This window comes from Pan paniscus, chromosome 4 (assembly GCF_029289425.2).
Source record: "Pan paniscus chromosome 4, NHGRI_mPanPan1-v2.0_pri, whole genome shotgun sequence".
Lineage (NCBI taxonomy): Eukaryota > Metazoa > Chordata > Mammalia > Primates > Hominidae > Pan > Pan paniscus.
The window spans coordinates 111796067-111808296 of NC_073253.2; the positions used below are offsets into that span (position 1 = coordinate 111796067).

The window sequence follows — 12230 nt, forward strand, 5'->3', positions numbered from 1 at the left end:
CTCATTACACCTCAGTGAAGTAGGGGTGAAGGCAGGCTCAGAATAGGGGTTTACTTTCCAATCTATCCACTTTGCTGTTTAGCGGTTCAGCTGTTTGGTTTTGTGAAAGACAAGTGTTTAAACCCCATGACTCAATTTGAAAATTCAGTTTATTGGTACGAGGAGTTAATGCCACATATAACAAAGTTTTATTATATAAAATAAACTTGTTTGTATCTATACATTGGTTTTGAGTCAGACATTAAGTTAACAGAGCCAGGTGCAGTGGCTCATGCCTGTAATCCTAGCTACTTGGGAGGCTGAGGCAGGAGGACCATTTGAAGCCAGGAGTTCTGGACTAGCCTGAGCAACATGGCAAGACCCCCCTCAAAAAAAAAAAAAAAAATTGTAAAAATTATCCAGGCTCGGTGTGCACCTGTAATCCCAGCTACTCAGGAGGATCACTTGAGCCCAGGAGCTCGAGGCTGCAGTAAGCTATGATCATGCCATGCCACTACACTTCAGCTTGGGCAACAGAAGGAGACCAGTCTCTAAAAGATAAATACATATTTTTAAAAAATCTAATTAATTGACAGAGATCTTTGGGCCCTCTTTGTTAGTGAAAATCCCTGAGTATTGTGTTTCCAAATACACAATCTACATTACCTACAATCTAAACACTGCATTCAGAAAACTCACCCAGTGAGGAAACACTTGATATTATGACCTCAGAGTTTCTTCCTCTGAGAACAGAAGACAGGAAGGCTATAGCTCAAGGCACCATGGGCCTGATAAACATAGGCTCCTAACTGGGCACTCGGCCCAACAAAGGCAAATAACAGCTGTAGCAAAACATAGACACCTAACTCCTAATGCCTTATTTAATATTTTAGAAATATCCAATAAGATCTAATTTAGCACTCTGCACATAGTAGGCATGTACTATATTTCCTAAATAAAATGAAATAATGATTACTTACTCAGTTATTTTAAACCATGCTCTGACACACAAAAGAACATAAAGAGACAGAAACTGGCAGAAAGATTCATCTGGACACTGTCATCTCCTCATCATCTTTTTAGTTTTACTTGTCAAGAACCCATATCCTGCTGGTGACAAAAACATTGAATTTAGCTAATTGTATTAGGAAGGTTTGGTGTCAAATATTAATAGCTAATTTTTATTGAGTGTTTATGTACCAGACATCATTCTGGTGCATATTGTTTCATTTAATCATCAGACTCCCTTTATGAGGTAGGTACCATTAGTATTTCCCCTTTACAGATGATGAATATGAGGTACAGAGATGTTAACTAATGTTCCCAAGATCTCACAGCCAATAGAATAGCAACCTCCAGAGCCCATACTTTTAACTACTCTATCATAACACCCCTCTAGAAGAAAAGCTGACTTCCAAGTGTCATTTTGGTGTTCAGCTTCATTTTGTGTGTGTGTAGCGCTAATATGATTTTAGTTGTTCTTCCTGATCTGAGTTTCAGAACTTTGGAAAACCACTGTTACCAGTAACCATTTTTATAAAATACATGTCAGTCACTCTGCTGCTGTAAGCTGGATGTACTTGGAGTGTTGCAACGTTACCTTCATAATCCACTGAGAATGCCATCATTATACATGCAAAAAAATAGCTACTGTGTCTGAAATTTACTCTCCCCACTTTCTGCAGACTCTGGAGTATGCTTACTCTTCATCCAAGAAAAAGCAGAGTTGGCACTACTGTCAGAAAAGTACTTAACACCACCATTTAGGTTGCAGGGTGTGCTTCTCTTCTTAATATCTTTAGAGAATAATCTTTAAAGTGCTTGGATCTACTCTTTGAAGGTTTGTAATAGAAAAATGTGTTGAAGTTTGAGAACTCCTCTCTGAGGACTAATTATATCATAAATTTTGAGGCTGTCTGGTCAAACACATCCCACCCAATGGTGGCTGAAATACTTTCTTTTTGTTTTTTGAGACAGAGTATCATTCTGTCTCGCAGGCTGCAGTGCAGTGGTCCAATCTCCACCTCCTGGGCTCAAGCGATTCTCGTGCCTCAGTCTCCCAAGTAGCTGGGATTACAGGCATGAGACACCACTCCTGGCTAATTTTTGTATTTTTAGTAGAGACGGGGTTTCGCCATGTTGCCCAGGCTTGTCTCAAACTCCTGGCCTCAAGCCATTGGCCTGCTTTGGCCTCCCAAAGTGCTTTTCTTAATACTTATAATTTTTATTCAAACTAAAGTTCTTATAGCCTTATTTAGAGAGAGCTTATTTTATCACATGTAGCTTTTTTGCACATACAAAATAGAAAATAAAAGTGAAGTTAATTGGTTAAGGTAGTCCTAAAACCTGTGTTAGACTTGGTATTCCGGACATGGCTTCAATTCACAGTCATTGGTGTGTGTTTTTTCCAATGCTGTCTTCTATGCCATCAAGAGCACTGGTGATGTGCACATTTTAATTTATTCAAAATCTTTCAAACTATGTATCATAAACTTAACACTCTAGCTGCTGACTAGATGGTAGCATTCTGTGTGTTTTGTCACCTTTCAGGGGATCTAAACAAAAGTGGTTGTGCTGAGATTCAGTAACACTAGAGGGCAGCCTCCAAGTAAAGTTAGAAACAAGCGATAGCACAACTATGCAATAATGTGGCACGTAATAGATAAATAATCTATAATTCGGTTTCTCGGCATTATGATACCAACTCAAATATGGTGTCCCAACATTTTTTAAAAATCAAATCGTTCCTTAATGTTTACTTCTAATATGCCTTTAAAATAAGACATCCAAACAGTTTCATAAAGGTTCTCTAGAACCTATCTAGATATTCAGTTTGTTAAAGCCCCCTGAAAATAGTTGATTTTCCAATCCTGTTTTGTTTTCCTTTTGTTACTCAGCTTCTTTTTAAAATACAGAATGAGAATAAAACATTCATGTTACAAGTTTTATTTAGAAACCCCACAAAGAAAAATGTAACATGAAAGATAAATATAGAATACCCATCTTTTTTAATTTTTACTTTTACTTTAAGTCCTGGGATACATGTGCTGAATGTGCAGGTTTGTTACATAGGTATATATGTGCCACGGTGGTTTGCTGCACCTATCAATCCATCATCTAGGTTTTAAGCCCCGCATGCTTTAGAGAATACCCATCATTTAAGGATTCTTTTAAATAGTATAATTATTAGTTATTTTAAACTAGTAGAGTCATCGAAAGATTCTTCTGGACAACTGTATCAACATTTATCTAAAGGTTGAAACCATAAAATGAAATTTGTGATTCCCCAATCATCTGTGCAATGAAGATTTACTTATTCCTAAGTAAAATATCACTAAACACACTTTCCTGTCCACTATATAAGCGGTGTTCAATTTTAGCAAAATGCAGCAAAAAAGAAAAAAGGCCTAGCTGTCTGATTAACATTGTCTTATTAAATAAACAACACAATTTAAGCGTTATTTGTTTTGTGAATTACATCTTCTGCAACACCTCAGTTGCACATGGCAATTTAAGAGACAAACACTCATATAAATATGCCCAACATTGAGCCGGGGGGAGAGGAAGAACACATGTATATCTAATTTCAGAATTTAAAAACTTTCATAAAGTAAAATTGTTTGGAATGAAATAAACAGGAAATAGGTGGCTCCATATATGCCCCGATTTTTACATGAACAGATCATTTAGCGCTTGGTCCTCCTGCCCATTTTTAACAGTGGTTTTTATAGATGCAATGAATGTGCTTCCGTCTTCCTCCTATTAGCCACCTCATATTATGGTATGAACCTCCCTAAAGTTGAAGAGTGGTCCCAACTGCAAGACCAAATGTTACAGTTTAAACATACTCAAAAATTTCAGCAGTCTTTGTGAAGAGCTGAGGGTGAGCACAATAGGACTAGTGAAAGATTCTCCCCCAGCCTGGAAGCTTGGGGGGATGAATAACTCCTCTCTCCTCAGGCCCAGTCCCCAAGGCCTGGTGCGTCGCCCAGATAGCAGAAGCAGGAAGACAGCTGGCCGGAAGACAGGTACCCCCTGGAGATTGAGAGAGGCCGTCAGGGTACCACGTAGCAGTTACCGTCAGACTGGGACACTTCCTATTTAGAGAAGACTATAAAACCCCTGCCCCGTCCTCACTTGGGGCTGACGCCATTTTAGGCCTCAGCCCGCCTGCACCCAGGCGCTCATTAAAACAGCGCCGCCTTGTGTTGTTTGTTGGTGCGCTCTCGGGGTTCGGACCAGTACAAGAGCCTTGCAACTAGGTGTTGGACTTTGGTGTTTTGCTTATTATGTGTCACTTAAATACGGTTTATGACAGCAGTTAATTAAATATTTTGTCTGTAAACCTGGGTTCCTGTCCTGGCCAATGCCACAACCATCCACTCAGCTCCCCAGAGGTGATAACTTGGAACCATTTTTTACTCCTTCCCCTCCCTTACCCCACACATCCAACTGGCCCCAAATCCTGTTGGCTGTACCATGCCAACATACCCAGAATCTGTTTCCTTTTTCAACTCACAGTCCTAGCAGATTTATACTTCTAAAACACGGATCTGGTGACATCATCCTCTTGCTGAAAAGCTTCAGCCACCTGCAGCACCCTGGGCAGAGCCCTCCACAAGCTGCCTCAATGCCTCCTCTGTCTTCAGGGCTTCCCCACATCACCTTGTCCCTGTGCGTCAGTCACCAGGAGGCCCCTTGCTGTTCGGGGGCCAAGTCCTACATTCCCCACCTCTGGGCTTTACTCCTGCCTTTCCCTTCACCCCACTGCTCCTCCTCCCCCTTGCCTCCCAAATACGGAGACCTCACTCCGCAATTGAAATGCTTCCTCCTTCAATGGAGCCCAGCCTGACCTCCCAGCTGGACAGAGCCACTTTTGGCCTTCTTAGCATCTTCTGCATTCTGCATTTGGGACAGAGAATAGTCAGGCCTTAGACTAGAAAGACTTTTCACATCTCTACCTACTTCACTGAAATGTGGGCCGACAGTAGGTACACAGCCAGTAAATTCTGAACTAGTTCATCGCTGCATCTCTGCAGTGTGTAGAACTTTTCCTTGCCAAGAGTAGGTGCTAAATAAATTATCTATTGAATTAAATTGAGCTGCTGCTTTCACTAGATCTAGTAGCCTGAACCAGAGTACAATGACTTTTGTCAGAGGGAAGATCCACTTAGGTTGTGCCATGCAGTCTATTTCATTCCTTGCTAAAAACGTGTTTCTGTTTTATAGGTATGAGTTGCAAGCCCCAGGAGGATATTCCTGACAGAGTATCTAATTCAACCTTCTGTCCCTCCAGTTCTACCCTGCGCCAGGGTCAAAACTGCCACCCTTATGTAACTATTTATTTTTATCCCGACCATAAAATAGGACTAGAATCCCAAATAAAATCACCTACCATTTGCCATTTGATATTTCTTAGGGTGATTTTGGCTCAAGACTCTCTAAGAACCTCCAGAGACAGTGAGTGTCCCCTCCTAGCAATGGTATTTCACTGAGAAGTAGGAATTTAGGTCCCGGTTGCACTAAAGCCTCAGATGAAATCCTCAAAAAGCTACTTCTAAACTTGTTCTATGTCAGGACTCACTTCTGTGTAATAGGAAAAATGTGAGAACTATGATTGGACAATTTTAATTTTTTTTAATTTTAAATATTGAGTACACAACACAGCTATATGGAGGAGCACAAAACTCAGATTCATATGGTTTGGGACCTTGTCCACGCCCTTCCCTTACCAGAGGTGTGCTCTTAGGCAAATTACTTGACCTCTTTGAACCTGTTATCTCATCTTTAAATTGGGCATAATAATACCTATCCTGCCTAACCTAGAGGGTTGTGATAAGATGAAATAAGGCAATGTTTATAAACACATTTTGAAAAATACAAGCACTATATAAATAGTCTTTATTATTAATAATAACACCATTAAATACAGTCAGTAAGCTGACTTCTAATTCTAATGTAGAACTCAGCAAGACTCATTTGGGGAAACGTTATCTCCTTACTGGGCAAAACAGCCCTATCTAAACACCTCAAAGCTGGGAGCCAATCTATTCTCTCCCCAACAAGGTGCCACCCAGGAAGGTGTGTTGAGCACTTTAAACATGGCCAAGGAAAAACAATAAAAGATGCAAATACATTATGATTACTTTCCACAGAACAAGCAATTTAAGACTAGGTATGGTTGATGACATGCATTGTCCTATTCGTACATTTAAAACTCTTTCATGTTCTACGCAGAATTTGCATTTCAATAACAATGTGATAATGTCAAGTTATTCACAACATTTCAAAGGCTTGTCTTGTACACCTGGCATGTTGGAAGATCTGCTAGAGAACTGGATGTAGCTGTTTTCTAGCAGCAAAGGCAATTACATTGTCCTTTTAATTCTTGGGAACGGATGTGTTTGGGCAATATTAACAGGTTTTGTGTTTTTGACACAACAAAATATGAAAACGAAAGCATCACCCTCGGAGATATCCCTGGAGAATTAATTAACTAGCATATTCAACATGTTGAACTTCCCCTCATCACAACTGAGAGGAAACACCTTGTAGATAAAAGTTGACTTTTTAATAGAAACCTTTCCCTGTACTCTGAACATCCCTTTATAATTTAAAAAAAAAAGTATCCAAAAGATGTGTTACCTTTTCTCTTGGCTACATATGAAACTACTCTGCTCTTTCTAACTGTTGACATCTCCTCCTTGGACAAAGGTGGGATCATGCAACAGGGAGGACTTTTTTTCTATTAAAAATAAAGCCATACTGCTATGCAGTCAGACACATACTCTAAAAATTATTTTTGACAACCACTACCCTGGAACACAGTACAGCAAATATTACGAATCAATTTAATTTCAGTAATTTCTCATTAAGGTGCCTACAGATCAGTAAGTCTAATTGTAAAAGCTAAGCATTTATAATTCATAAGCATAATTACACTAAACTAGATGGGTTATATGCTATTAGGGTTTTGTATAAGCTACAAAATAATTGTTCACAGAGAAATATAATTCATAAATTGGCATTAATATATCATATCTAACCTTTATTAGACCCTCTAGTTAAAAGTTGAATGTAAATAGCACATTAACATCCTAATTCAGGTTTTTGATATTTGTTCTAAAACTCATGACACAGGAAAAAGTACTTTTAATCAAAAATAAGGCCCACTTTTTCCGGTGTGGAGTCTGGAGACAACGTGCAGAAATGGCACCTCGAAAGGGGAAGGAAAAGGAAGAACAGGTCATCAGCCTCTGACCTCAGGTGGCTGACGGAGAAAACATATTTGGTGTCTGCCATATCGTTGCATCCTTCAATGACACTTTTGTCCATGTCACTGATCTTTCTGGCAAAGAAACCCTCTGCCGTGTGACTGGTGGGATGAAGGTGAAGGCAGACCGAGACGAATCTTTGCCATATGCTGCTACGTTGGCTGCCCAGGATATGACTCAGAGGTGCAAGGAACTGGGTATTACTGCCTTACACATCAAACACCGGGCCACAGGAGGAAATAGGACAAAGACCCCTGGACCTGGGGCCCAGTCGGCCCTCAGAGCCCTTGCCCCCTCGGGTATGAAGATGGGGCGGATTGAGGACGTCCCCCCCATCCTCTCTGACAGCACCCACAGGAAGGGGGGTCGCCGTGGTCACCATCTGTGAACAAGACAAGACTCCTCAAAATATTTTGTTAATAAATTCCCTTCATGAAAAACAAAGGCCCCATTCTCTACAGTGTCTACAATATTCCCTAGTTGCTATGTTTAGTACTTTATAAAGGGTACACTTGGGCAAAGGAAATGCTGCTAGGTCCAGCACTTCTGCAGTATGCTTTTATTTGAAAGAACTGGGGCACCACTCAAAATCCCATTCAATCTTTGGAAGGAATGGCCTCGAATCCAGCCAGAAGCCAGTAAATATCAGCAATTTTGATAGGTAAATTCCTTTAAAATTAGGAATGGTTCCTCTGAAGATTCAAATACTCCACACCACTTACAAATTTCAGTTGTTCCCCAAGTGATATTTCATTCTTTGTATGACCATTCTGAAATGATGCAGAATCACATTTTTCATTGTAATGAGAATCTAGTGTGGTTTGCATGGCAAGACAAAGGAAGCAAGTTCATGTCACTACTGGCTGAAAATACTCTACCTAAATACAGCCTCCAAGGCACACAAAAGAAAATCTGTAATCAGAAATCATTAATTAAGGATAATTAAAGTCCACATTGTATTTGACTGACATCTACACAAAAAGTACTTTTTACTTTTCTTAAGCTACGTGTGCAATGTTGTGTCTAACCCGACACCCAAGAGTAATCACAATCTTGTTATCATTTGAGAGAATGAACTCAATTCAACAAAATTCTTTTTAATGAAAAAAGCTTTGATCTTACTCCCACTGTTCTCCTCCATTCCATGTCTTTTGTTGTTGTTTAAACATCTAGCCTATGCGAATACTGTAAAATGAACAGAACCTATTTTCTTACCCTGCCAAATAATCAGGGGTCCATAATACTGAATTTACAAATGCACATTTTCTTTGCTTCTCAGAGATATCTGAGGGGAGGTGGAGAAGGGCTGGGAGATAATTGAAGCCTCTGGGTGAGCCAGACCACATGATCAAAAACTGCTGTGACACTTAAAGTGTTTCTCCACCAGAAATTCCGGTGCCTAGAAGCCTGGTGAAACCAGTAGCAATTAAGGCCATGTTATCCTTTTAATTTACTTCACATTATTGGCCTCTAAAATCAATCCTTTAATGTGGTTGGGTAAGGGATGGGTCAACAAAATAGGCACGTGCATTAAAAATGCTTGTTGATCTTACACAAAAATGTTGGCAGGCTGGATCTGGAGAAATTTAAAACGCTGCTTTGAAGCTCACTCTGAAATAAAAACTAGTCATTTTCTAGTAAAAAGGAAAAAAATGACTAATTTTCTAGATTAGTCCCATTTGTAAGGAATTCAAAGTTTCTTCTTCTAAATCAGCCTAGATTTTCACTTATGCTTTGCATGTCTTGAATTCAACACTGTTTGCTTCCAGTGTGAGATTATTTTATGTTTTAATCTACAAAGGAATCAAATTGCTTGGCTTAGACTGGTAGGAGTCCTTGAAAGTCCACTTGAGAAATGGAAACTGAAACATGAAGTGTACCACTATCCGTTGCACAAGGCCAAATTTGCCAACCAGAAGCAAGCTGTGTTCTGCATCACATGTGAAGCACATAAATCGCCAGAATGTGTGTATGTGTATCACCCTCTTACAGCAATTTACTCCCCAAATCCTTTCTTGACCAAGTCACACAATATATACACCACTGGAGAACATTTTCTTATCAACTCTAAAGTCACAAACCTAAAAAAAAAATAGCAAAATATTGAAATTATTAAATAATTGAAAAATGTTCATATACTATTCACGAGTTGACAAAGCAGTAGACCTACAGTCCAAAATGTATGAGCCTTTTGTTGCAAAATACAGTAAAATGGTCTCTAGCTCCTTAGCAATGAGTGTCAAGTGTAAAAAAGGAAAGGTTAAACCTGAAGTAAAGCTCTACATGTTTCCATTGCCAAAATAACACACGGCACACAGCAATCATGATGTCATTTTATTTATTTAGTAATCTGCAAAGCCAAAGCCAAATTATGGAGCAGAAATTTTAAGCAAAGTCATGAATGGCCTCATTTACCTCCACATTTGTGAATAGTCTTAATGAAGAGTTTGCGTCCCTTTGCTTTCTTGTTGAAATATGAAAGTGACATCAGCCTCTGTTCTGTATTTTTATTTATTTATTTATTTTGCCAGCAAGACTGAGCAAGAGGCAAATCCTGGAGTAAATACCAGCTGGATGTGCACATAACAAGGTCCAGGGAGACACTCTCAGAAGTTGCCTCTTTTAATCCAACACTGAATTATACGAGAAGCGGTTTTCAGTCTTTCAGAGCACAACTGTCAAAATAACTGCAAGGCTTGCAAGCCCTAGTATATCTCAAACCTTTCCCAAGACACCCCAACACTATGTGAGGCACTGAAACTATGGCAACCGAATAAGAAAGCAGCCTCCATGATTAATAGATGAAGATCCCAGCGACAGTGTCTAGCTAGGGCCATCATTCATGATACAAGAAGAATTAGCACAGAATCCATCTCGAAAACCATTAACAAGTATTCTTATAAAAATCAACTCCACTGCCATTCTGCCAATATACTTGAGTTTAGAATGCTACAAACAATTTGGTTTCTATTTATCGCTCACTATGTGGGAATGAGAATGTTCTTAGAAACTCAGATGCTCATGTTTTTAAAATAGTGAAAGGCTTAATAGAATGGTTTTCCACCTGGGTATTTTAGGCCTAAGAACAAATACATTGAAAAACCAAAATATGTGAATGAAGTCAAGTGGCTCTCTGGGTAGAAAGGAGGAGGGACAGTTGTTGAATTGTTTTGAGTGTTTTTTTGTGGAATGCAATTTTTTGTAAAGCATTCCATTTTCAGGAAAGGAACGTTTCCATTCACCAGCTCAATCAGTATTCTCTCAGTTTCCTCATTCAAGGACAGTAGGAGTCTGGGGGAGGGGCGGGGAAGTGCTGAAGTCGCTGCAATATTAATGAAAAGATTGAATACTTTTCTTTAAAAACGAATCAGGAATAGGAACAGGGAAAGAAGAATGGATCCATCACAGAGAGCTTGTCTGTAAAACTCTCATAGAACATTAAAACATAATTAATACAGTCTTTATTTCTTCGTAGTCTCTAACAATGTTTATTTTCCAATGGCATGTTTTCATTGTATTTAATGCCAGATCCTGTTCTGTTCTATAAATGCTTCAAATCAAATCATGGCCAAAGGCTGGTCTTTGAAGCGTAGAGGGGCAGAAGGGCTAAGAAAGGGGTAAACAGCACCAACTTTAGAGCTGCTTCTGCTAAATTTTTTTAATTGGCATGGGTTCTTTGAATTTAATGTTCTACAGATGACAATTATAGGTTAGTTGGAAATTCCTAGAAAGCACCTAGGAATATTAAAAGAAAGCTTCAAGTCTGAAGGCTGCATGAGGAAGTATCTATTACTAACAATACTTTCTAAGCAAAAGTCACCATACTGGCTGCTAAGAAGGATCTGAAACTTCGGTCCTTGCAGCATGTTAATTACTGATTTATCTCACACTCTTTCCATTCTGTTTCCTCTTACAGAGTTTGAGAACATTTTATTTCCTAGTTGAAAATAACTAACTAAGCCATGGAGGCATTCCTGGAAAACATAATGGTAGCAGGGAATTGTGGTGATAACATCAATTTATTTCCCCTTCTGCTGTGCCTTTTAGAAGTCAGATTTTTCTCACTGATAAGAACTTGTATGACTATCATTTGAATCAAATTTCAGGTTTTGTAGTAGTGTGTCTGTCAGCAGAATAACTGCTATCTCTACTGGGGTCAGCCAATTATTTCCTACCTTTGGTGTGGAAGGCAGTAGTTTGCTTTTGCTGGGAGATTCACACTCTCCCAAATTGATTTCAAGCTTGGCCAGGGAAGAGTGACCTGGCAGATGCACGCCCAACCTGAAGACCCTCTTGTAGAAGTCCTAGCCACAACCTCCTCAAGGGTTCCAATCAGCAGCCGAATTCTCTCCTAAGACAGGTGTGGTCCTTGGGAATTCAACTCATCCCTAAAATTGTCATTATGAGTTGCTTTCAGATTCTAAATGTAGGTGCAGAGTGTACATTTTATTATTAAAATGTTAATAAGTGACAGCTATCATTTTTCAAAAACTATCCCTTGGGCTCCTATTTGATATAAGGCTCTGCTTGTTATTATTATTATTTTTTATATATAGTGGTTTTTTCCTTCCATGTTTTGGGTGTGATATTTCAAATTCCAAAGTTTCCCTGTTTCCTGTTTCCCTGCAAGTGATATATTCACATGCTTCTCAACTTAAAACCCATGACATTATGGCCTGTTTATGGTATGAATGTTTGTTTCTAGTCCAAAGGTTGTTTTCTTTTGCATCATCTCTTTATATTACAGATTCGTAGCCATTTCCTTTTGTACTATTTCCCCTGCCCCCCAGAATAAAAGTACTATCTGCTTTTTCAAAATCCATTCCTAGGACATTTTTCATAACTACTGTTACTCAAGTAAAAATAATACCTTATGTTGAATGACTGCTTGTTGTGTGCTCGGCATTGTGACATGCATTTTACAGATGTTATTGTGCTATGCATTTTACAGATGTTAGCACATTTATTCTTCTCAAA

General features: G+C 39.0%; 1 protein-coding gene and 1 pseudogene across 6 annotated transcripts in view; one reads left to right on the forward strand and one right to left on the reverse strand.

Annotated features, from left to right (window-relative positions):
• Positions 1–12230, reverse strand: part of SEMA6A (semaphorin 6A) — a 132043-nt gene that overhangs the window by 112203 nt on the left and 7610 nt on the right. The window lies entirely within an intron of this gene.
• LOC103783009 (small ribosomal subunit protein uS11-like) lies at positions 7174–7656 on the forward strand (annotated as a pseudogene).